We start from the raw sequence: 23,072 nt of genomic DNA, 5'->3' as shown, positions 1-23,072 counted from the left end.
CAGTTCTCTTTCTTTATGGCTTTTCTGCATATGAAGGCATAAAGTGTGATGTTTTCTATATACTTAGAATTTCTAAGAAAATAGGCTATTTTATTACAGAAAAAAGTGAAAACTACAGTGTATTTGTGTTTTTAAACTAATACGATGTTTTGTGTTAAATTGATTATACTGTGTATTGCACAATACTATTTTATAATTCTGCTAATGCCTAGTAATAAATCTATGACCCTGTATTGAGAGAAGACTGTTCTTGTGAAAAACTAGAAAGATAGAATCTCATAAAATGGGCCTGTGCTTCCAAGTACATTATCAGTTACTTCTGGTTTTTGTAGTATCTCTAGTCAATGAAGCTGCAAAGTGAGATCATTTGGAACTTAGGGGAGGCTAGATAAGAGAGAAAGCACAACTTCAAAATACAAGACTGGTTTAATCAAGACCAAGGGACCATGAACTGTTTGGGACTCAGAAGAAAAAAAGGAGAACTTGAAAGTGACTATGATAAATAGGCCCCAATCTGTTGTTCCATGACTGGTTTCTGCTTGATGGGAAAACTGTAGTTCCCCAAAGTAAAGACAATAAATTTGATTAAGAGATCTGCCTGGAAAAGGGAGTGTACTCTGACCTCTGGGAGAGGGTTTTGCCTCACCACATCCTATGTGTACACTGGATGAGTAATATTTATTATTGAGCCATGTGATGGAGCGACGAACAAAGGTTGTTCCTGGTCGTCCTGTGTCCATCACCACAATTGCTTCTCTTGTGGAATGTGATATATTGCTGGCCACCCTCAGCTGTTTTTGAAGCAGCAACAAATGCTATTTTGTAAATACAACTTAGAACCCCTGGGCATGTACTAAAACAGGCTTATCAAACATATTCCATGCTCGTTCTCATGCTCAGTTGCAGAAGGATCTCTCAGCGCTTCCCTTGCCATGGAGGCTGTGTTTTGATTGGCTGTGAATGATGTCATCACGCCGTTTACTTTTTTTAGTGAAGGCAAAGATCTGAGTGTGATGTGCATGTGCACATTGAAGTAGGTAATGGGAGAAACTATCCATATTTCAAGCCATGTTGTACTCATTTATATGAGCCTATGATATGGCAACTCGGTAATATCAGTTGTGTGTCCTTTGGTTATTTACAACTTTTGAAAGTTTCTGTTTGTCTTGGGTGCTTCTCTTGGACTATCTTTATAAGTTTAGTTTTTGAGTTCTACTGTTAACAAGCTGGGTTTTTCTGCAAACATAGGGCAATCTGCTAGGCACAATTTGAAATGAAATTTATAGATAAAATTCTACCTTGAGAAAATTTTAAGACAAGTAGGCTTTGTTTATCATTGAGAGTTGAATTGGCAGGTCTTTGCAGCTCACTTCCACAAAGAACGTGTCTGAGAAAAAAAGATATTTGACTAGGTGGTATATATATATATAAAATAGCGTGTTTCTTGGGCTTAGAGAAGATTGGATTCCTCTCTGGCATTTCTAGAGAGGTAGGAAAATGCTTTCTGTTAAGTTCAAAAATAACTGATTAAACCGTAGAATTGAACGTATGCAATACTGGTCCGTGGATGTCACTGAATAGACCAACAAATTTTCAGGAGAGATGAATCCTACCAAAATGTCTTGAATGTTTTGGTTTTTTTTTTTCTAAGTATGATTTCACCCTGCTCTACGCTAGGTATATTCCAGAAATTTGAGCTGCACAGTCAAAATAAGAATGATAATATTTTTACAATTACTTTTATTATAATTTGAAGGTAGAATGTCCAATAAAAAGCTAAGGACTCTAATTAAATAAAAACTAGGCTTAAGAACCCAAGGGGGCATCCTGAGGCAAGGTCAGTTTTGGACATTTAAGGGTTTCTATCCTCAATAATCCATCCACATGATAAGCCTAACAAATATTTGTTGATGCTGATGAGGGCTATTTCACATGATTTCAGCATATTCATTAGAAGCATCTATATACCAAAACATTCCTCAAAGTTAATTCTTGGTTCATTGACAACTTTAGCTGGCACCATGGGATTTCCAGAAGTTGCATTATTGTTTCAGGCATTCAACGTAACTCACTCACTTGCAACTGATTTCCTGGACAGAATTCAAAATGTGTGTCTAGGTCTAAGGTGAGAGAAAAATAAATAAATAAATAAACAAAATGTGTTATGCTTTTATTATAGCGCACTGATTTTCTAAAAGGCTAAATAACATTATATAGATAAATATAATTTTGAGTTCTCATTAGAATGTATATTTGACTAGAACCTATTAAACTTCTTTAGAAAAATATCTGTAGGCATTATCCAAAAATTCTCTAAAATATTTAAAATCTTGAACTTAAGAGATAAAATTGCTGTAAAATTTATTTCAATTTAGGAAGTTCTGTAAGGGGTTGTAAATCACCACCCTGCCTTTGGCTTTGTAGAATCACAGCTTGAACAAGGCCACAGGGACCTCAGGATGATCTGTGATCCATAGCATCCACGCTGTCCTCAGACACTGCCTATGGCGGAGAACTTACCTTTCATGATAACCCTTCCAACTTTCTGTGGCTTTCAGAGGAAATTTAGTTGGTTGGCCTTGGGTAACAGATTTAACTTTTCTGGGTCTCAGTTTTTTCACTTGTCAAGGTGTTCAGCCATTTTTGAGTTCCTACTATGGGTCAAGCAATCCCAAATCCCAGATATTTTCTTTGGGGGGCTAAAGGAGGATCAAAGCAGGGTATAAATAAGCAGACAAATGAAATGAAATAATATGCACAGAAGTTTTAGGCATTAGAAAAAAAAAGTTAGCTTTCCAAGGGGAAGGGCTGGGACATAACAGTTATGAAGACACTATGGTGAGCAATATAATAAGGTTCAAGGAATTCTGAGAACACTGAAGAGCACTGGGAATATTACATGAAGCTGATTTTCCTTAAAAACAGGTTAGTGGCTCTGTTCTCTGGATCTAGGTCCTTCCATCCACTCCCTCCAGAGTCTCCTAGACTGTACATGCCCATGAAGGCAGGGACTCCACCTATTTTGTTCATCTTTCATCCATACCACCAAACCCAAACCTGACATGGAGCTCCCAATAAGTATTTGCTGAATAAAAAAATACATGGACCATATCCAGGAGCTAAAGGGGAGTTACTACAGGAAGTTACATAAAACATTGACGTGCTTTTCTCTTCCCTTATTAGGCCATCTGGAAACATAATTCTGGTAGCAGTGGGGACATGGGTCAAAGGGACTTGAGGTAAAAGGCCTTGTAGGATGATATTGCAATGATTCAAGTAAGGAGTGATGAGCAGATTAAATAGAGCGATTCCAAGGATACCAGGGGGTAGCCTTGATAACTTACTGGCCATCTGTATCCTTTATCATCATTTGGATAAGGGTCTTGTTATTGACCATTGAAAACATCCTAACAAAAACAGCTGGAGCTATACATTTGGTAGTCACCAGGCAATGGGTGACTGCTAAAGCCAGGGATGTTAAACAGGATGCAGGGGAAAAGTAGGTTGAGAATGGAGTTCTGTGCACCTCACCTTACATTTTTGATTGCATTTAATTCCTTATTCTAGCCTATGACACAAGAGGCTCTAAAGCATCAAGATACATCTTCTGCTTAACTTCAAGGTTATTATGTGGATGAGTGAGATAATGTGCTTAGCACATAGTATTAAATAAAGGCTACCTGGCATGATTATGAATAATTTAATATATAATTTATATCTAATGATGAAAATTCACCAACATATATGCTTATTTAAGTTTTCTTTTTCTAGCTTTGACCCGCCCCTCACTTCTAAGCAGAATGTTCATCCTCCCTCCCTCTCTCTCTATCTGCCAGGGACAACTTAATCATTAGCCACAGTGTGCCCAGTGCTTAGGCCCACAGCACTTTTAGGAGCACACAAAAATGTTTTTATTTCTTTCAAAATCAGAAGAAAAAGATGAACTTTCAGGTTGAAGAAAATATTTTCATACATAATATAAGTGTATTCATCTTCATTCCAGTGTAGTAGTAAAATCTAAATTTTATTTTTTTTTATGGAGGAAGAAGCCCGCAAAAGTCAGGATGCAGCCCTGCTGCCTTTCCCCTTTGAGCTGCTTTTTTTTCTTTTTGTTATTCTCTTCGTCTTCATCTCTTCCTTGCCTTCACCCCGCTCTTTACTATTGTAATTCCTAGTATTCCTCTACCTCTTGCATTAGTTGGCCTATAACCATATGACTCCTTCATATTAAATAAAAGAATAAAATAACATAAAAACTAGCATTTTCCTTGCATTAGTTTTCCTTTCCTGTCTTAACTCTTTAATTCCTCAGGTTATCAGCTTTCAGAGGGAAGACACATAATCCCTATTAGAGTGGAAGACTTAGAATCAAGTTTGAGACACATCTTCTGAAACTGCAGCCTCTTGGGAGCCTGATTCCCTGTGAAGAGCATTGCTGCATTGCATTTTTCACACTTGAACACAGTGAGGAAGATGAACATTAATTAGGATTATAGTGCCATGGAGGCTTACTGTGCTGTGAGAACTCACAAGAAAGAGAATGCCATTTCTTTTTTTGGATGCAATTCTGAGTGTCATGTATGTATTAGCTCTTGGGCCCAAGCCAAGATACTTTAAGGGTGATATACAATCTGTTATTTTTAGATCATATTGGATAAGGGTGTAGGCTGTTATTTTAGGTTTATAAGAGAAGGTAGGTTTGTCTAATTTTAGATGATCAAGTTTCCTAATATGAATCTTCCTTTAAAAAGTATTTTTGAAATGTTATCATTTATAGTTCAAGCTTATGGAGGACTTAATTTTGGAAGCATTCCTTGGTTCAAGGGGATTTCATGCCTGGGTAATTTTCAAGTTTGATTGTTTTCTAGCTTACTTGGCTGACTTAGGATCTGTACTGCTTCTTAAATTTCACAAATAATGAGTTAAAGAAAAAAAGTATACATACCAAAAACAAACCAATACTAAATTCCCTTCTCCAACAACCAGGCTGTCTCAGGGAGATGTATGTAAAGTAAGAAATAAAGTGGCAGGATTCCTGTTTCACAAATGACTTGAATTCTAATTATTTTTTAAATACAGATTTAAAACAAAACATTTTATGAATAACATACAGATCATTAAGACTGTAATCGTTAAACTCTAGCATATAATATAAGCCTCTAATTCACCACAAAAATTCACACTGATTACCCAGGATGATTTCCAGATGTTTACTCTCTACATGCAATAAAATGTTGGTAAAAATTGTAACTTAGTTGCTATTAAAAAAACAACAACAACAACAACAGCTCCACTCTGAACAGACACATGAAATGTTCACCAACACTTTCCCCACATAGAGTCACTCCCTCTCATGACAGAAATCTTTAAAAATCTCTAGCTTACTCAAACCCACTTTGAAGTAAGTAGGTTTGAGTAAGCCAGAGATTTTTAGAGATTTCTAAGATCACTTCATATATATCAACTGGGTGAAAATTTCCACAGAATTTGCATAACTAGAAAATTGGTACAAGTAAATTATTGGGTTTGTATTCACAGATGTGAAGGGAATAGGAAAAAGATTAAAATGGCAGTAAAATTAAATCTTCAGGGAGAATCAAAATATCATGGTAAAACAGGGTATGAATATTGTCTTTTTTTGTGTCAGGAATTTGAAATATACGTTTGTGAAAATATGTGATGGATCAACTTGAAGTATGACAGTATTATGTACAGCAGCTGAAGAAGAGACACTAGGAACAGAGAGTCAAGTAGGTACACAGGAGAGTAGTTCAAAGACACATATTATTAGAAGTCATTAAAACATATTAAAGGAGATGGTAAAATAATCAAATTAGAATAATAAAGTGGAAGGGTGAGGGAAGGGGAAGAAGGTGAGATAATTTGAAAAGAGAAGAGATGAAGAGATAGAATGAGTGCACGCATGGGTGCAATGGTTCTGTAATGACCTGTTTCTCATGGAAAATGCATTATCCTAGAAAGGAATGATTTTTCTCCTCCCCCGCACTACTTTGATTTGTGTGTTTACAACATGATAAGCCCACTGGGATGCAGCTGAGGATTCAGAGACTTTAGAATGCTCAACCAGATACTGCCATTCCAAAAGTCATCAAATGAAGTGTAATTGAATATCAATACAAGTAACATTTTTTGAGCATGCACTCTCAGAATGATGCAAGCATTGGCCTTCTGATATACCTTAGGGTCTTGACAGAAAGCAAAAACCCAAATGAATAAAATGGTGATTTAGGGGAGAGGGACTCGAAAAAGACAAATATAACATAGCCCAGTAGGTCATAACTTTTTTGGGATAATAGGCTTCTTTGTGAATCTAATGAAAGCCTCAGAGCTTCACCTAGGAAAATGCGCATTTGCGTGTAAAATCAGAATTTTGCTTATGTCATGGAGTTCATAGATTTCCTCAAGTTCAGTTGTGGGCCCCTAGTTTAAGATCTTATAGTAAGTGTTGAATTAAATAGATGCATAATTTTTAATAGGCTACGGTTTAAACTGCATACAAATTCACTTCAGTTACAACCTTAGGAATGATTGGAATTCATGAATTGAGCTAAAGAGTGGGGCCCAGAGGTCATCCTTCTGTGAAACCTTTAATGAAGCAACTACTTTCTCAATCCTTCAGTGGAGTTACATTTTTGGGGGTTTGTTTATAGGTTTATTTACACCTTGGCATGCTCTAGAAAAATTTTGACTTGTAAAGTACATATAATACAAAAAACAAAGTAAATATTTTGGAAAATAAACATCAACCTATGTTTAGGATTGAGGAAGATGAACTAGCAGAACTTACAGTGTCATGGTAGACATAAGTTAAAATTTTGTAACTTCCTGGTGGCTAAAGGTAAGAAGAAGTAGGCTTAATTGCCAGACTAATAACAATCCATAAAATAAAAAAACTAATCTGGTTGTTAGGTTATTGGTTAGGACACATCAGCGTGCAAGTAACAGAATACCTAACTAGGATTGGCTTACAGGCGTTGTTAGGATTTTTTTCTAACACAGCAAGAAGCCCAGAGATAGGCACTTGTTCAGTCACATTATCAATGATGCAGGCTTTTTCTATCTGTTATCTCTGCTATCCTTAGGGTGTTGGTTTCCGTCATACCTGTATCTTCATTGTTTCAAGTGAACTGCTAACTTATGGCATCATATTCATGACCAAGGCAGGGAGAAGACTAGAGAGCTCTTCTTTATCTATAGCTTTCATCAGGAAGCAATTGCCAGCCTAAAAGCCCCCTCGTAGACTTCCTTCTATGTTTCATGGCCAGAACTGGATTATATGAATATCTCTGGCTACAAGAGATACTACAAAATGACTATCTGCCATTTTGATCTTTCTAGAGAAAGGAGGGCAAAGAAAGGCCTTGGGAATGGCATTGGGTTAGTATCTTTTACAAAGGACATGAACATTTTTTTCTAATATTGAGCAACCTTATTCCTGGGTGCCATCAAATGAAGATACTGTGTGATACATCAGACCATGCCGTAACATCAACCTATAGAGTAAACACAGCAGTAAGTTCATCATGTGCCGTGGAGTTTCATGGTTCTCTCTGTAGGCTGATGGCTTAGACCAAGGCACAAATTGGGAGAAGGCCGGTCTACAGGAAATCAGAACAATGTATTCAAGTACACAGCCTTGTTGTGATCTAGTTTAATCCAAGGGTAACATTTAGCTTATCTAGAGTCATGTATGAACAGCAATGCCCTTGAAACGCCTTTCCGTAAATATCGTTTCTCACAGCTTGACTTTGAATATGAATGGGACCACAGGGAGTTAAGGGCTGTAATCTCTAACACAAACCTACCTGGAGCACAAAAGCCTGCATTGCTGATAAGGCCAGATACATAAGCTTTGACAACCAACCAGGGAGAGAGTAGGGTTAAGTGCTTCTTATAAAAATTCAGAAGCATAACCAAGACATATACCTGTTAGACAAATGATCACTGGTGGTTTAGACTGGTGGAGGTGAGCCCCAAGAGGAAATAATTATTCTTTCCACTGTATTTCCTTAGTGTTTGTCTCTGTCTCCATAATAGTATGTACAGCCCGTATTTATGTAGTTTGCTGGTTATCCACCTACTCATTTTATAGCCCCTGATCATGTAATCTTTCATATAACAGACTTGGGTCTGATTTTAGAAATATTTAGGAAAAAAATCCTTCTATTGAACAGTGAACAGTAGTTGCTTAGGTAATATTTGGAGGGACAACTTTGAAGAAAGAAATCAATGACAATTTATTTCATTCTATTTTCAGTACTAATTATTTGACATCAAAATATTGGCAAACAAACTGCAATTACTTTTGTACCAATCTAATATCAAGCAGTATTTGAACTCTCACTGCTTGAAGAACAGATTACTGGGTGTAATAGACTAGAGGTTAACAGCTCAAGGGAAGAAACCTATGTGCCTTCCCTTGAAGAACCTATGAACTAGTTGAACTAGAGGAGCGTAGAAAACTTATCTGAGAAAGAAAACAAGAACATTTATAAACACTGTTGTTTTAATAAAAAGTAATTCTATGTTTGGAAGAAAAAGGTACAATTGAATTATAATGCTTTTGTGTCCAATTCTATGTTTAGGGCATTTGCTTGATTAAAAAGGATTAAGGTTTATGACTTGCTTTATAGTTGGAGCTGTTAATAAATGAAGAGAGTTGGTGAATGGAGTTTCCCTATGTGAAATTTTTAAATTCACCTGTGAATATGTTCCTCATCATTTATACTCAAGCTACAACTTTTGCACTAATTGTTGGTTTACATTAGAAACAGAAACACGATTTGCTAATTGTTTTTATTGCTATAGACGTAAGGAGACGTTTTCATCTTATTGGTGGTTTAGTAACAAATGGAAAATAACATGACACAAATTACACACTTAATTGCAGGAATAAAAGGAAATGAAAGATGAATGACATGTGGCAATAACTAAAAAGCTTATTTATTCTCACAAAAAATTAAAGAATTAAGAACTGGGATGTCAGTTACCTGGGAAGTATGAAGTTCTGAACCAAGGATTTTAGATATTATTCAGAGAGTGATTTGTGCTTTTTATATTCTTACTATTAGATTATAAATTCTTTGAGAGCAAAGCCTGTCCTCTGGTTTTATGTTTATTCATTCAATAAACACTATGAAACTATGTGGGGGATCAAAAATAAGTAAGAAATAATTTCTTTTCCTCTGTGGGCCATGGTCTACCTTGGAAGAAATAATGTTTATAACAACAACAACAAAACTGTAATAGGGAATACACTGTTCTAAATCTCACACGGGAGAATAAAACAAGTTCCCAAGATTCTGAGAAGAAAAGAGTATCTCCAGCTGTCCCGCATCAGGAAAGACTTCACAGCAGAGGTGACATCTGAGCTGGACACTAAGGGATCAACAGTATTTTGCCATAGGGAGATAGAAAGAAGGACGTTCTAGGGAGGAAAAATATAAAGTGCTGATGGCAGAAAAGAGAAGCTCATATATAAAGAATAGAAAATCATCCAGTTTTCCTGGTCCACAAGAGCTCAGTGAGCAGAGAAATGAGAGATAAGGTTTAAAACATGAGTTGAGGTCATAAAAACATGGAGAGTCTGTTAGGTTTAAATTAAGGCCCTTGGACTTTGTTTGATAGATAATAAGGAGCTATTGATGGCTTTTTGAGTACCTGATAGACACTAACCATAAGTTTTTAGAGTGGATGAGGTGTCAGGTGATCCAAACCATACTATCATTCTGTACACTCTGAAGTGCCTAACATAGTGTTAGCACATAATAACTGTACAACAATAGTTTTTAATTGGCTATAGAAAAATACATAAGCAGGGGAGCCATCAAAAAAGGCATTGAGAATGTCTGACAGCTTAGAGATAAGCCAGACATGCTCTTTTGGCACTCACTGTTCATCTACCGCCTTCTGCACACTCTCGTGTCATAGGGGCTGGAAGGCTAACAACTACATTTCTCAGGCTCCCTTGCTGCCAACGTTTGAGGTGAAATCCAGGAAATAAGATCCCCCCATGAGATCTGGAAAGTGAAATGCTGGTGGAGACCATTTTTATTTCTACGCCAGTGGTAAGCCCTGGCAGAAATGCATTTTGTAGTGGACAGACTTCACAATCACTCTCCAGTGACCAGCTTCATGAATGTGAAGCAACTGTGAAATTGGCAGCATTTCTTGACCTCTGCGTGTTGACAATGATTTCCTGACCTCTGGTTCATAGCTTCAGGGTTATAACCTTATAACCTAACATCGGCATGATCTGTAAGTCTAACAGGACCTCTTCACGTGCATTTCTACAGCTCTTCCAATGATTTTGTAGCACCCCATTCCCTGCATTAAATTCCTTTCTACTTGAAATACCTAAACCCTTTTCTATTTCCTGCACCAAATCTTTACTGAAATAAAAGATGAGGAAACTTGCATGGCAGAGGGTGAAAGTTCTTCAGTCCCACATTGACTTGTCTTTGAATGAAAGTAATTCGAGTCCAAGGCTCTTTTATACTACAAAGGGCATCGAAGTGCCTTTCAGTCAATGTCAGTGCAGGCCTTTGTCCTCCACCCTCTCCCTTACTTATCTGAAAAAAAAAAAAAAAAAAGAAAAAGAAAAAACACATTTTTTTTGGCCAATTTACAAAAATATATATATTCATTGTAGAAAACTTGGGAAATACAGAAAATTATAAAGAAGAAAATAAAAAGCATTTGTAATTCTACTAGTGGGAAATAACTTTTTGAATCAGTAAAGATGAGGTTAAGCTGTAAGAGACCGAAAACTCAACATACAAGCAACTTACATTAAGTAGACATTTCCCAGAAAATGCAACATTGCAAAACCCTATCTCCACAACAAACAAACAAACAAAATCCACAAAAATTAGCCAGATGTGGTGGCGTGTGCCTGTAGTCCCAACTAGTAGGAAGGCTGACGTGTGAGGGTCATCTGAGCCTGGGAGATCAAGGCTGCAGTGAGCTGTGATCATGCCACTGTGCTTCAGCCTGGGCAACAAAGCAAGATCCTGTCTCAAAACAAAAAAAAAAAAATTAGAGTAGACATTTCATTCTTTGTTTCTCACATAAAAACGTTCAGGAGTAAGTAGTCCAGGGATAGTGGCTCTAAGACCATCAGGAATCCAGGCTCCTTCTCTGTTACAGTTCTGCTATTCTTGACACATATTTACACTTCATTGTCCAAGGTGACTGCTTTAGCTCACTCTCTCATACTACATTCCAGCCAGGAGAAAGGGAGAAAGAAAAGTAAGAACACATCCCTTCTCTTTAAGGAAATCACATGTGACGTTTTGCTGTTTCTTTGTTCCCTGTGGACATACCTATTTGAAGAGAAAACTGAGAAATTCAATCTTTATTCTGAGCAGCTGTGTACTTAGGGAGAAATTGAGGTTCCCTCCTGAAGAAGAAGATGTGAATGAACATTGGAAGATAGTTAACACTCTCAGTCACATAACTACAATTAGCCAGTCCTTCATACAGAAGTGTGCATTTTTCTCTTTCTTGGCAGCTCAGGTCCCAAAGCTACCCTCATTCCAAGTGTTAATCTTAATGTTTCTGCTGATACCATTTTTTGTCACTTTGGCCTGTCGCCCTTTCCTGAAGCATTTTGCCTGGGCTACTTCTATTCACATTAGTTACTTTTATTTTTTATTTATTTATTTTAGAGGTGGAGTCTTGCTCTGTTGTCTAGGCTGGAGTGCAGTGGTATGATCATGGTTCACTGCAGCCTTAAAATCCTGGGCTCAAGCAATTATCTTGCTTCAGCCTCCCAAGTAGCTAGGACTACAGATGTGCTCCACCACACCTGGCTTATTGATGATTATTACTTTTCTAGAGATGGAGTCTCACTATGTTGCCCAGGCTGATTTACAACTCCTGGTCTCAAATGATCCTCCTGCTTCAGCCTCTCAAAGTGCTGGGATTATAGGTGTGAGCCACTATACCTGGCTAGCATTAGTTATTTAAAAAATTCTTTATCAGTCCACCTGACTTTTCTCTTCTCAACTTACCTGAAAATGTAACACCCCACTTAGTCCCTCAGATTAAACTCCTTTCTTTTTTTTTTGGAGACAGTTTCGCTCCTGTTGCCCAGGCTAGAGCACAATGGTGCAATCTCGGCTCACTGCAACCCCTGCCTCCTGAATTCAAGCGATCATTCTACCTCAGCCTCCCAAGTAACTGGGATTACAGGTGCCTGCCCACAAATGGTCATTACAGAAGTTTGATCTGGCCAGGCATGGTGACTCATGCCTGTAATCCCAGCACTTTGGGAAGCTAAGGCGGGCAGATATTTTAAGGCCAGGAGTTAGAGACTGGCTTGGCCAACATGGTGAAACCCCATGTCTTCTAAAAATACAAAAATCTGCCAGATGTAGTGGTGCCCACCTGTAATCCCAGCTACTGGGGAGGCTGAGGCATGAGAATTGCTTGAACCCGGGAGGCGGAGGCTGCAGTGAGCCAAGATCACGCCACTGCATTCCAGTCTGGGTGACAGAGTGAGACTGTGTATCAAAAAAAAAAAAAAAAAAAAAAAAGACCATTTGTAAAGCCACCTTGACCTGTATCTGAGTCCTTTTCCAAGAACAGCTGCAGGCTGTATTGTCTCTCCTTCTCCTGACCCACCATTCTATCTTTCCTTGTAAATGTCAAGTCGTTCTTTAAACTAACACCTCCCTGAAGCATTTCCGGATTAATTGCAGCTCTCATGCACTTCACAGGAAGTGCCAATCAATGTTCCTTCTTCTACGCCTTACCAGGGCTGTACATTACTTTCTATTCAGTGCGAACTGTGTTTCTTCTGATTTTTAGCCAGTATTCTTTCTAGGTCCTTTAGAGTCTGAGTTTTCTCTAACCATATTCTTTTATCACTTTTTTCACTCTTACATTAAAAGCTGCTTAGGGACTACAACCTCTGACCACAGAAATATATGCAAATAGACACTTAATGCAGTCTGTTGATGAATTTCTCTCATGGCTCCTTTTAGGCTAAGCAAGACTCAATGAGCATCTTCTTGCTCTTTCTTGGAACCTATTATGGCTCTACAACATCATGGGCTTCCCAAAGCTTGAGGATTTGAGATGCAACCATAGACAGTCGACTTCCAATGCTACTCCCTTGGAGAGATTCCCTGGCTATAAGAGTTCCTTGCTTAAATAAGGCAGGGGTGCTTTCTCAAGGAAATCAAAGATCGTTTCGATATCTAATCTCTGTGAGTGCAATTGGACAAGGAAATGTGTCTTTGGGGCCTGCAGCAGTTAACAACAAGCTAGGTTATGCTTCTATATTGAAAATCAGTAAAATATTAGTGGCTTTAAACAAAAAATGTTGATTTCTTGCTTATGTTACTTGGCCCTTGTGGGTTGGCGGGAGGACTTTGACATAATAGAGTACCCATATCAGTGACCCTCATTGTAGAGAGAAAGAGTTCTGGGGTGTCTTGCATCAATAATTCAATATTCCAGCCAGGAAGAGACCCACATCACTTCTGCTCATTGGCTAGAACTAGTCACATGGTTCTGTCTAAACAAAGAGATCAGGAATTACAATCTCCCTTGTGTTTGAAAAGAAGGGGAACTGGAAATATTTAGAGAACAGCACTAATGATGTCCACAGACCCAATTGTAATGATTAACATTCACAGGCTAGTATTTGACCCAGACTAACTTGAGGCAATTGCAGTCAGCATTTCTAAACCTCTTTGTATTTCAATCAAAATAAATCACTTTCAACATTTTGCTCCTAATTACTCTGTATCCCTCTCAAATTGTTCCTACTTCAAGGTGCAATCAGTGAAATGATTTGAGAGCCCTGATGCAGTTTCAGGCCTGTCACAGCTTCTTTGCTAACATCTTCACCTTGGCACTTGGGTTCTCCTTGAGAGTCCTCCCCACCCCCTTCACCAGCCTCAACCTCACTCTGCCTACCTCATCACCCTGGGCGCTGCTTGCATGCATCACTGTTTTGGTGGATGGCAGCAATACACAAGGGCACATCATTGTTGGAAAGGAACTGCCTTCCGCCTGCCAAGGACAAATGCAGACACACAAAGCAATATCAAGCGAGACTTCACATCAAAGGGAACCCTGCCTGGGCTCGCCAAGAGCAGGCTGCCTCTGTCTTTCTCTTCAGCATTGTCAGTATTCTTAGGGCTCAAGGGGCCTACGGTGTCCCTGCCAGGCTGTCTCATTCACCCAGCACTCCTGTTCACTCTGACACCAAAAGCTCAGGGCTCTTCCTGAATCTGGGCTCAACCACTTGAACAGAGCACAATGCCAAGTGTTTAAAAATGTTAGGTTATAAAGAAGGAAAAGCTCTCAGAACTATTTACTCTGTAAACTCTACATGAGTAGGAGAACAGAATGCTTTACATTGTTCAGCAAAGCAACACATAGAAAGTTAAGAAATCCCTGCCTAAGACCTAGAAAAGTTACCTAATGAGGAAGGAAGAATGCTCCATGAGTGGAGATTTGGGAATGTTGGAGCCAATGCTGAAATTGATACTGGCTAGCCTGGGCATTCAGACTTGACTGGAGAAGTCATATGACAAACAGAAGATCCAGAGAAACTTCAAGTTCTACTTTAGCATCAACAGAAGAATTCAGACTCTGTTGCTTTCAGGAAAAGAAGACGCTTGTTTTACAAAGAGGATGAAGGAAAAATGGAAAAGAGGGACACGCAGGGACAAAGAAGCGGATTGAAACTTTATTTTAGAAAACAAGTAATCCTATCTGTTCTGGATGCTAAAGAACTCTTCTGGAAGGATACACTCATCATCAAAATACAATGGAAGTTAAAAGTTTTAAAAGTCAAATATTGTGAGAGCTTGAAAGGGGAGATGGTCTTTTCCAATTATTATTATTTTTTTTGAGTTATAAAAATCTAAGGCTCAGGAATGTCAAGGGGCTTTTTCACAGTCACACAGCTGCTTAGTGACAAAGCTGTAGCTAGAACCATGACTTTCAGGCATGGGTTGTTAAATCACAGTGTGGTGTAATGGTACTACATGTGGCATGCGATCTGGGAGCACAGGTCTGCAACTTCATCAAGCACAGCATTTTTAACATGGTGACTTCAACCCTTTGACTACGATCTTCCACTGCAGCCAACCCTACTGTACTGTTCCAACAGCTTCCCAGAATGGTAGTAATTAGAGCAAAGAAAAAAAAGAGGACCCAGAGAAAATGTAACATTTCTAGTAATGGGAGGAGGTGGAGATAGTGCATTTACATAACTTTCTACTTTCAGAACACTTCATGTGACCACGGGTTATTAACCTAGGGCCCATGGAGAGAACTCAGGCGTTCCAAGACAGGAAAAAAAAATTACATCCTTTACTAAACTCTCACTGAAATGCGTCATTACCTTCATTATGAATGTAGGCAATAAATCACAACAGTATTTGCAGTACTTGGACTTTGTCACTAATAGAAATAAATGTTTTCATATTATATTAGCTGTTGCGATATCTTGAAATATCTTTACCTTTTCTTTACCACTTTGCTATGATGGTAGTTTTTAGATCTGCTGCTAGATTTTCTTAAATAGTGCTTAATCAGCACCTACATTGCTATACCACAGATTTTTATAAATGTCTTGATAACAATATTTCAATGTAATTGGATTATTTTATAATTCTATGTATGTATTTATTTTAAGCAGTTAAAGGCATAATTCTGAGAAGGAATCTGTATATTTCACCTGCCGGAGGGGTCCTTGGCATGAAAGTTAGGAACTCTAACATGTGAGGGATGAACATGTATCAAGTCGCCAATGGCTACCCGTGTCACCAGGTCCCCTGTCCCTGTACCATCATCCTGTGGGCTCAGAATGACAGGGATGCTTGCTTGTCATTCTGGGTTGGAGAACTGCCAATATCTCTTGCCACAGACTGTGTTTGTAATTCCAGGGTGTGCCAACCTTTGAAAGCTAACATGAGTATATTGCAAAATGTGACAGAAAAGAATCCATTGTTGGCATTATTATTAAAATTAAGGCTGATGTGGAGTTTGTAATATTTTTATGTTCACACATCCACGGAAGTTGACTTTTCTACAGAAACTGGCACTTTGAAGTCCAGTCAAAAGGAAGTCAATGTTTTCAAAGATGACAAAAACTGATTTGTCATGGTCAATACATGTTCAGACTACTATTAAGTAAGAAAAATAAAAATTTTAAATATTAAGGCACCATTTTTACCTCTCAAATAGGCCAAGAGTTTTAAAGATGATAATTCTCCAGATTGATAGGGTATAGTAACACAGGCATTTTACTAAACTACTCACAAGCCAAGGCTTGACATAACTTTTCTAGATGGCAAATTTGACTCTGTTTTAAGTGCTTGCTTTTCATCCAGTTTTTTCACTTCTAGGAATTTATTCTACAGGTAGAATTACAAAGATATTCTTTCAAGGATATTCTTCAAAATATTATTCATAACGGTAAAAAAAATCGGAGAAACAGCATGAATGCCAACAACAAGAGCTTGGTTAAATTACACTACATCTGTAGGATGAACTATTACATAGCTAACTGAAAAAATAGCCATTCTGACAATATGTAATGATATGAGGAAATGTACAAAGTTAATGTAGATTTAAAATACGACACATAAAACTGCAAGAGTAAAATAATTCTGTGTTTTAGTTGTAAAATATACTTCATATTTCTTTGCAATCTTATGTATATATACCTATAGAATATGTATGTGTAAAAAAATAGAAGGAAATATATTAAAGTGTTAGGGTAGTGGCATTTTAATGATTGGGTAGAGGCATTTTAATTATTTGTATTTACTTCTTTATGTTTTTGTATCTCCTGACGTTAGAAAAAGCAGTGGGACACTGTTTTGAAAAAGATGAGCTGGTGCCACATGGGCTGATGTGTTTGCTGTGCCTTCTTGTTGCTCCAGACAAAAGTTTGTTTTGCTGGTTGCTACTGAGTGTTATTTTTCTTGTAACCTTTGCTCTCTTTCCCCACCATTGGCTTCCAGATGTCTGATTTAACCAAGTTCAGGACACTTTACACATGTGCATTTTCCCCTTTAGCTTGAACAGAAAATTCAGAAACTGCCTTAAGACTGCCAGCCTGAGAGAGTCAGCACCAACATGAATGTCAACCCAAAACCTCTTGGCCTAATAAAAAATAGCTCAATGGGGGAATCTGCAGCTTTTGTAAAAACTGGGAACTGAGTTTGAGATAGGGTAATATTTGAGGAGGCATCTGCCCCTTTTTCCTCTTCATCAATGATAGCTTCTGCCTAGTTGTGCTTTCTGTATGTGTGGGCCAAGAATGGAGATAAAAAATAATTCTTCTACAGCAACTTAACCTTTTGCTGATATTTGGTAGCAAGTGATAAATTTTTTTTTTTTTTTTTTTTTTGAGACGGAGTTTCGCTCTTGTTACCCAGGCTGGAGTGCAATGGCGCGATCTCGGCTCACCGCAACCTCCGCCTCCTGGGTTCAGGCAATTCTCCTGCCTCAGCCTCCTGAGTAGCTGGGACTACAGGCATGTGCCACCATGCCCAGCTAATTTTTTGTAGTTTTAGTAGAGACGGGGTTTCACCATGTTGACCAGGATGGTCTCGATCTCTTGACCTCGTGATCCACCCACCTCGGCCTCCCAATGTGCTGGGATTACAGGCATGAGCCACCGCGCCCGGCCCGCAAGTGATAAATTTTTAACGTTCAGTAATTATTTAGCATATAGTGTATGAATTGGCTGGAAAAAATCTGTTTGAATAGATAAAGACATATTTTCTGTGGATTTTACCTTGAAAGTAAGAAATACAAAGGTAATTTTCTGTTTATGAATGTTTGTTTTAGCGTTCTACTATTTGCAATGCCATTTAGAATTTTGGAAACATTAAAGTCTATATTTCATTCCTCCTCTCTTTCTTAAACTTGGATCAATTTTCTCCTGGGTGAAGTTTAAAATAATAAAAACTGGGAAACCATTTACTCAATGCCTCCTGTTGCATAGCAATCTAAACAAACAGGCCCCTTTCCTCTGTTAAGAACTTCCAACAAGCTTTGTGACAAATTACAAAGCTTGTGTTTAAAAAAATGATTTCCAAGCTCCCCACCCCCAACCCCATTTTAAAGCTTCCTTTAAAAAAATAGAGGCAAAAGATTGTAGACAAGAAACTTAATTGGCTTTTTAGTGAGTCACTTCTCATGCTACTACAGGGATTAGAAAACTCTTTTGTTTGTGGTGAAGGCAGAGGGTCTGAGCTGGACACATAAATACCAAGCCAACCAAAGCCAGACAAATAATAAGAAATAATAGCAACCGCCAGGGGGTCCGTATCTTCTGTGTAGCAGATACAGTGCCATGTAAGTTATCTAATCTTATAACAAACTTCCTGTGTTGGATATCTTAAATTTGCACCCCCAGGTCCTCTCTCTACACTTCTCCACTTCTCCATCCTGCTCTCTGCCCAGGGAGGATGACTTATTTAGACAGCAGCAAAGGGCTTGCTTACCCAAGGGCACTGGCAGGAGAGAGGAAGTAGGAGGTAAGATCAGAGTATTTTCCTGGCCCCCTCTCTGCTGGTTCCAGCAGGTTGGCCGTTTCGCTCCACCCAGAGATACAGCTCCTGCCAGGCAGCCCTTTCCATTCGACTGCCCTCCCTGGCTTCCGAGAATGGCTCCTAGATGCCTCATTCAGGTCTATGGTGGGAAGAGCTCCCTGCTGTTGCCAGATCCATATCAAAGTGAACTCTTAGGCAATGTCTTCTCATGCAATTTATTGGGAAATCAATCAGAGACTGACCTTGCTAGACTACCTCTAGTGTCCTGTGCACATTATTTAAATTTTAAATTATTTGTCTTTTCAAATCATGGGCTTTGGCACCAAGCAGTTTTGGCCTTGAATGTAAGCTTTGTCAACACTGAACACTTGAACAAAGTATTAACCTAGTAGAGCCTCAATTTACTAAAAATTAAAGAGTAACAGTAACATCTACCCTACATAATATTGTAAGGAGAATTCAGTGAACATACATAAAATTTTATTACAAGGTACAGCACATAAATATAATTTTATTCATTTTTTTCCCCTCTTTCCTCCAAGTAGGGGTCAAATTTAGCTAACATTTATTGAGTGCTTATTATGTGCCATGTACTAGTTTAAGCATTTTATACATATTAATTTATTTACATCAATCCTATATACTACTATTCTATCTTTTACAGATGGAGAAACCAAGGTGCAAAGAGGTTAAGAAACTTGCCCAGTGTTTACTAGGACGTAAGATGGGGGTACTAATTTACAACTAGTTGGTAAACTTTTCAAGGCAAAACCAACTGTATACCGAATTTCTTTCTTTTTTCACAAGGCCTAGCAAGATGTCTTTCATACAGTATGTGTTCAATAAGTGCTGATTGTATTCCGGGAGCAGAGGCAATTAAGCTAGGGTTGTAATAGTTAGGGAGTCAGGAGATCCGCAGGTCAGAGTAGCAGCCGCTTTCACGAAGCAGCAGTAATGCATGCCGCTCAGAATTGAACGCAAGGCCCTGGTAACTGAGGAACGGGCTCCTGCTGGAAGGTAGAGCAGAGAGCAGCCAGCTATCTTGGGGAGGGGTGAGGCAGGAAAGAGAACTTGAGCTGGGAGGCCAGCAACGGTGGAAAGCTCCCCAAGCGAAGCTTGAGCTCCTCTCTCAGCCATCCTCCTGGCCCTGAGGATACAGTAAATCTCACTCCAACCTGTGGTTACACCACTGAAGCATCTTTAAAAACACTTAGTCCCAAACGATGGGCCCTTTCCTGCTGCTTTTCTTTCCTGAGCCAGCAACTTCAGAGCTTTCTGGGATTTCTGTTAAAAACACCGAGATCCCAGGACTCCTTCTCTACCAACACAACTGTCTCTCACGCCAAGCATGGGACATATGGCTGAGCATCTGGGAGGGAGAAGATGGGCCAGGAGTGCTGGCAAGCGGCACATGCTTTCTTTATAATGGATGTGTCACAGTAAATCATTTTGTAAATTCTCCTCCCCTCTGTGCTGCATAGCAAAACATAAAGGAAGATGAATTACCCACAGCACCACAATGCTGGTTGAATATGCCAAAGCTAGTGCCTGAGACACTTACTGACATTTCCTTAAATATCTTTTTAATATCTTGGCCAGGTCGGGCATACCAATGGCATTACAGAGCTTGCAAATCAATACCCCAGCTGTTTTGGTTTTTTAATAAAACTGAATGTGATCTATTTTAAATGATTGCCTTCCGCCCCTCTAATTTTCTACAGGGCTTTCAGAGAGCAAGACTGTGGGCAGCCCTGGAGTCAGGACGTGGCTCTGAAACAGTAGTTGTTCCTTTTGGGGTTGGGGGTAGAAATTCAACATTTGCTGGATTACTGTCGTCATCTTTTCCTAGTCCTCTAGTCTCCCAGATTGGGTGATCTACATGATTTACAGGACCAATTTGTGGTTTGCTGCTGTTTTTTAAAAATGAATTTACTGAAATGTTGCAGAAGAATCTAAAGGGCTTAGCTTCTACAAATCAAATTGATTTCTTCATTTGGGATCAGTCCAAGTGATTTATTCATAATTTTATTAGAGGCCTTTTCCTAAGGAAATTCTTTGTCTCTGATTATCGTCATGAAGAAAATGAAAAGAGCTTCTACCAAGAATTTGGTCATATGCATGTGACTTTTGCCCCTCGGAAAAGTGGAATATGTAAAACTATCATCAACAGTAACCATCTTGGTTACTGGACACCCACAGTACTCAATAACTACAAGAATTTCTCATGCAAATAGGGAGGTGGCCCTGTCACATTTGGGGTCCCAATAGGCAGACAAGCCCAATCAAAGTACCTATAAATCAGAGTTTTATAAAGATATTAGTTGACTGCTACTTATGTGGGTCATAAATGTGACACCACAATAAACAATCAAGTCTCTTTGAGGATGTGTTTGAGGACTCTTTTATTGGCTTTGAGAAATCACAGTACTTCCATGAGGAAAGTCTCATCTGCTTGTGCAGTTTATTGCTTTTATTTTCTGTAGTTTATACAGAGTATCTAAGATTTTTCTCTTCCAATATTTTTCCTGGGCTACATTAGTGCAAGTTCATGTTTTCCCTGGGCCAGCGGGACCACAAACCAGATTAAAACAAAAAAGGAGCTGGAGCCTTGGCGAGGCCCCTGGAGAGACCGCCTCCCTCTGCCTTCCCCACTGCTGACCTCTCACAAACCAGCTTCGAAGCAACTGAAATTTCTCTCTCTCTTTTCTTTCTTTCTTTTTTTTTTTCCTGACCACAGGCAAAATCCTGTCTCCTTGGTTCTCTGAAAGTTATCCATTCCTGAATTTTACCCTTAACCACAGCGGAGGAAAGGGAATAGCTGAGGTCAGGAAATATGGAAAGAATGTTAACAATTTACCACTAAAATATACATTAAGATTATTTTCAGTAAGTGTAATCTCCACGTTGAACTTCTAAATCTAGAATTCTCCTGTCATGTGACTATATTCGCATTTATGTGTGCCCCTTTGAGCCTCAATTCATCCCTTCCTGAATGAGTTCTCTGTGAAAGGTAGGACTGAGTAAAAATACACAAGTTAAATCTCCAAGTTTCCCTCCCTAGTCAACATTTGGTTGTACTGATTACAAATGTTGAAGTGGTTAGGTGAAAGTAGTTGTCTTTTACGTGAGCTAGTACACGAATATCATCAGAGATTTTAATAGGCATAAAAACAGAAGTGAAAATAGACACACAGGTAATACTTTCAATCAAACAGCTAATTCTGTTATAGAAATCCAATAATAGATGCTGTTAAGAAGAAAAGGAATGAGCCAGGGATATCTTATATCAAGTATCATCACAGAATGTTAGCATTAGAAAGCAAGAGATTCTTTCATTTAACGTCCTCATTTTACATAGGACACAATTAACAATAATTACTGTTGCCAGTATATATGTATTTTTTCATTTAATTATTACAAAACCCTAGAATGTGTGACTTTCATTTTACAGATAAGAAAAAGCAAGGTGAAGTAATCTGCCCAAGGTGGAGTGGTAAGGGTAGGATTCAAAGTCACACACTTTGGTTCCCATTCAAACATTAACAAATTAGAGGCCCTCGAAGGACTTGAACTTGTTCTCTCAGAAACCAAGGAGTCTTTGCCCTACTTTGGGGCAAGTAGATGGCTGCTAACTGCCTGGCTTTATTCACCCCTTCTTTGTGCCACGTCTCACCCTCACGCTGGCTTCAGATTGGTTTGGAGTGGCTGTCATGATCCAAGATGGATCTGCCTTTCCCCAAGGGCTCGGGCCAGTGCCCCCCCCCGACACGCATGCTGCACTGCATCTGTCGCTAATGGGATTTCCAGATTTCTGCCTCTTCATGAGTCCCCATTTGGCAGGCTTGCATATCTGTGAATCTAATGTCTGCGCGTAGTCGTGCTCCTCAGCTGTTCTAGTTTGGCAAATAAGTGATGATGGCTGTGGCCAGGTTAAATCTGAGGGCACACTTACTGTGAGCTTAGTTTTCTGAGTTCAACTTTGCAGGGAATGAAGCTACCTTGAGAATGTGATGTGTGATGTGATAATGATGACCCTGGACATGTCCTAGACTCACCTTCAGTTACTAGGCACTTCATATATTGTTTCTTTGTAGGTAAACTTTCCTTAGGGGGTGGAGTCCCTCTTTTTCCCTTTTTCTCTTAAGTGACATAGTATCTGGGAGGTCACTGTCTTGTTTAATTTTGTCTCTCCTATGTATTACTTAGCTTAGGACATTAAGCTTTGAAAACCAAAAAATGATTATTATATATAAGAAGAATAGGCTGGGCATGGTGGCTCACACCTATAATCCCAGTACTGTGGGAGGCTGAGGCAGGTGGATCACTTGAGGTCAGGAGTTCAAGACCAGCCTGCCCAACATGGCAAAACCCCATCTCTATGTAAAAATACAGAAATTAGGTGGGTGTGGTGGTGCATGCCTGTAGTTCCAGCTACTCAGGAGGTTGAGGCAGGAGAATCACTTGAATCCAGGAGGCAGAGGTTGCAGTGAGTTGAGATTGCATCACTGCACTCCAGCG

At 38.9% G+C, this 23,072-nt stretch overlaps 2 long non-coding RNA genes across 2 annotated transcripts in view; one reads left to right on the top strand and one right to left on the bottom strand.

The window, feature by feature from the left end:
• The window catches only part of LOC108300162, a 30,301-nt gene extending 25,736 nt beyond the window's left edge, over positions 1–4,565 (top strand). Inside the window, exons 2-3 of the long non-coding RNA XR_001823279.1 lie at positions 3,184–3,239; positions 4,313–4,565. This is a non-coding gene — a long non-coding RNA (uncharacterized LOC108300162). The remainder of the gene's footprint in view (positions 1–3,183; positions 3,240–4,312) is intronic.
• Positions 1–14,720, bottom strand: part of LOC119470259 — a 43,692-nt gene extending 28,972 nt beyond the window's left edge. Inside the window, exon 1 of the long non-coding RNA XR_005199146.1 lies at positions 14,458–14,720. This is a non-coding gene — a long non-coding RNA (uncharacterized LOC119470259). The remainder of the gene's footprint in view (positions 1–14,457) is intronic.
• Between the last annotated feature and the right edge of the window lie 8,352 nt (positions 14,721–23,072).

The sequence above is a fragment of the Cebus imitator genome, unplaced genomic scaffold (assembly GCF_001604975.1).
Source record: "Cebus imitator isolate Cc_AM_T3 unplaced genomic scaffold, Cebus_imitator-1.0 Scaffold25, whole genome shotgun sequence".
Classification (NCBI taxonomy): Eukaryota; Metazoa; Chordata; class Mammalia; order Primates; family Cebidae; genus Cebus; species Cebus imitator.
Note: the sequence above shows the minus strand (reverse complement) of the source record. Positions and strands in the feature narration are given on the sequence as shown.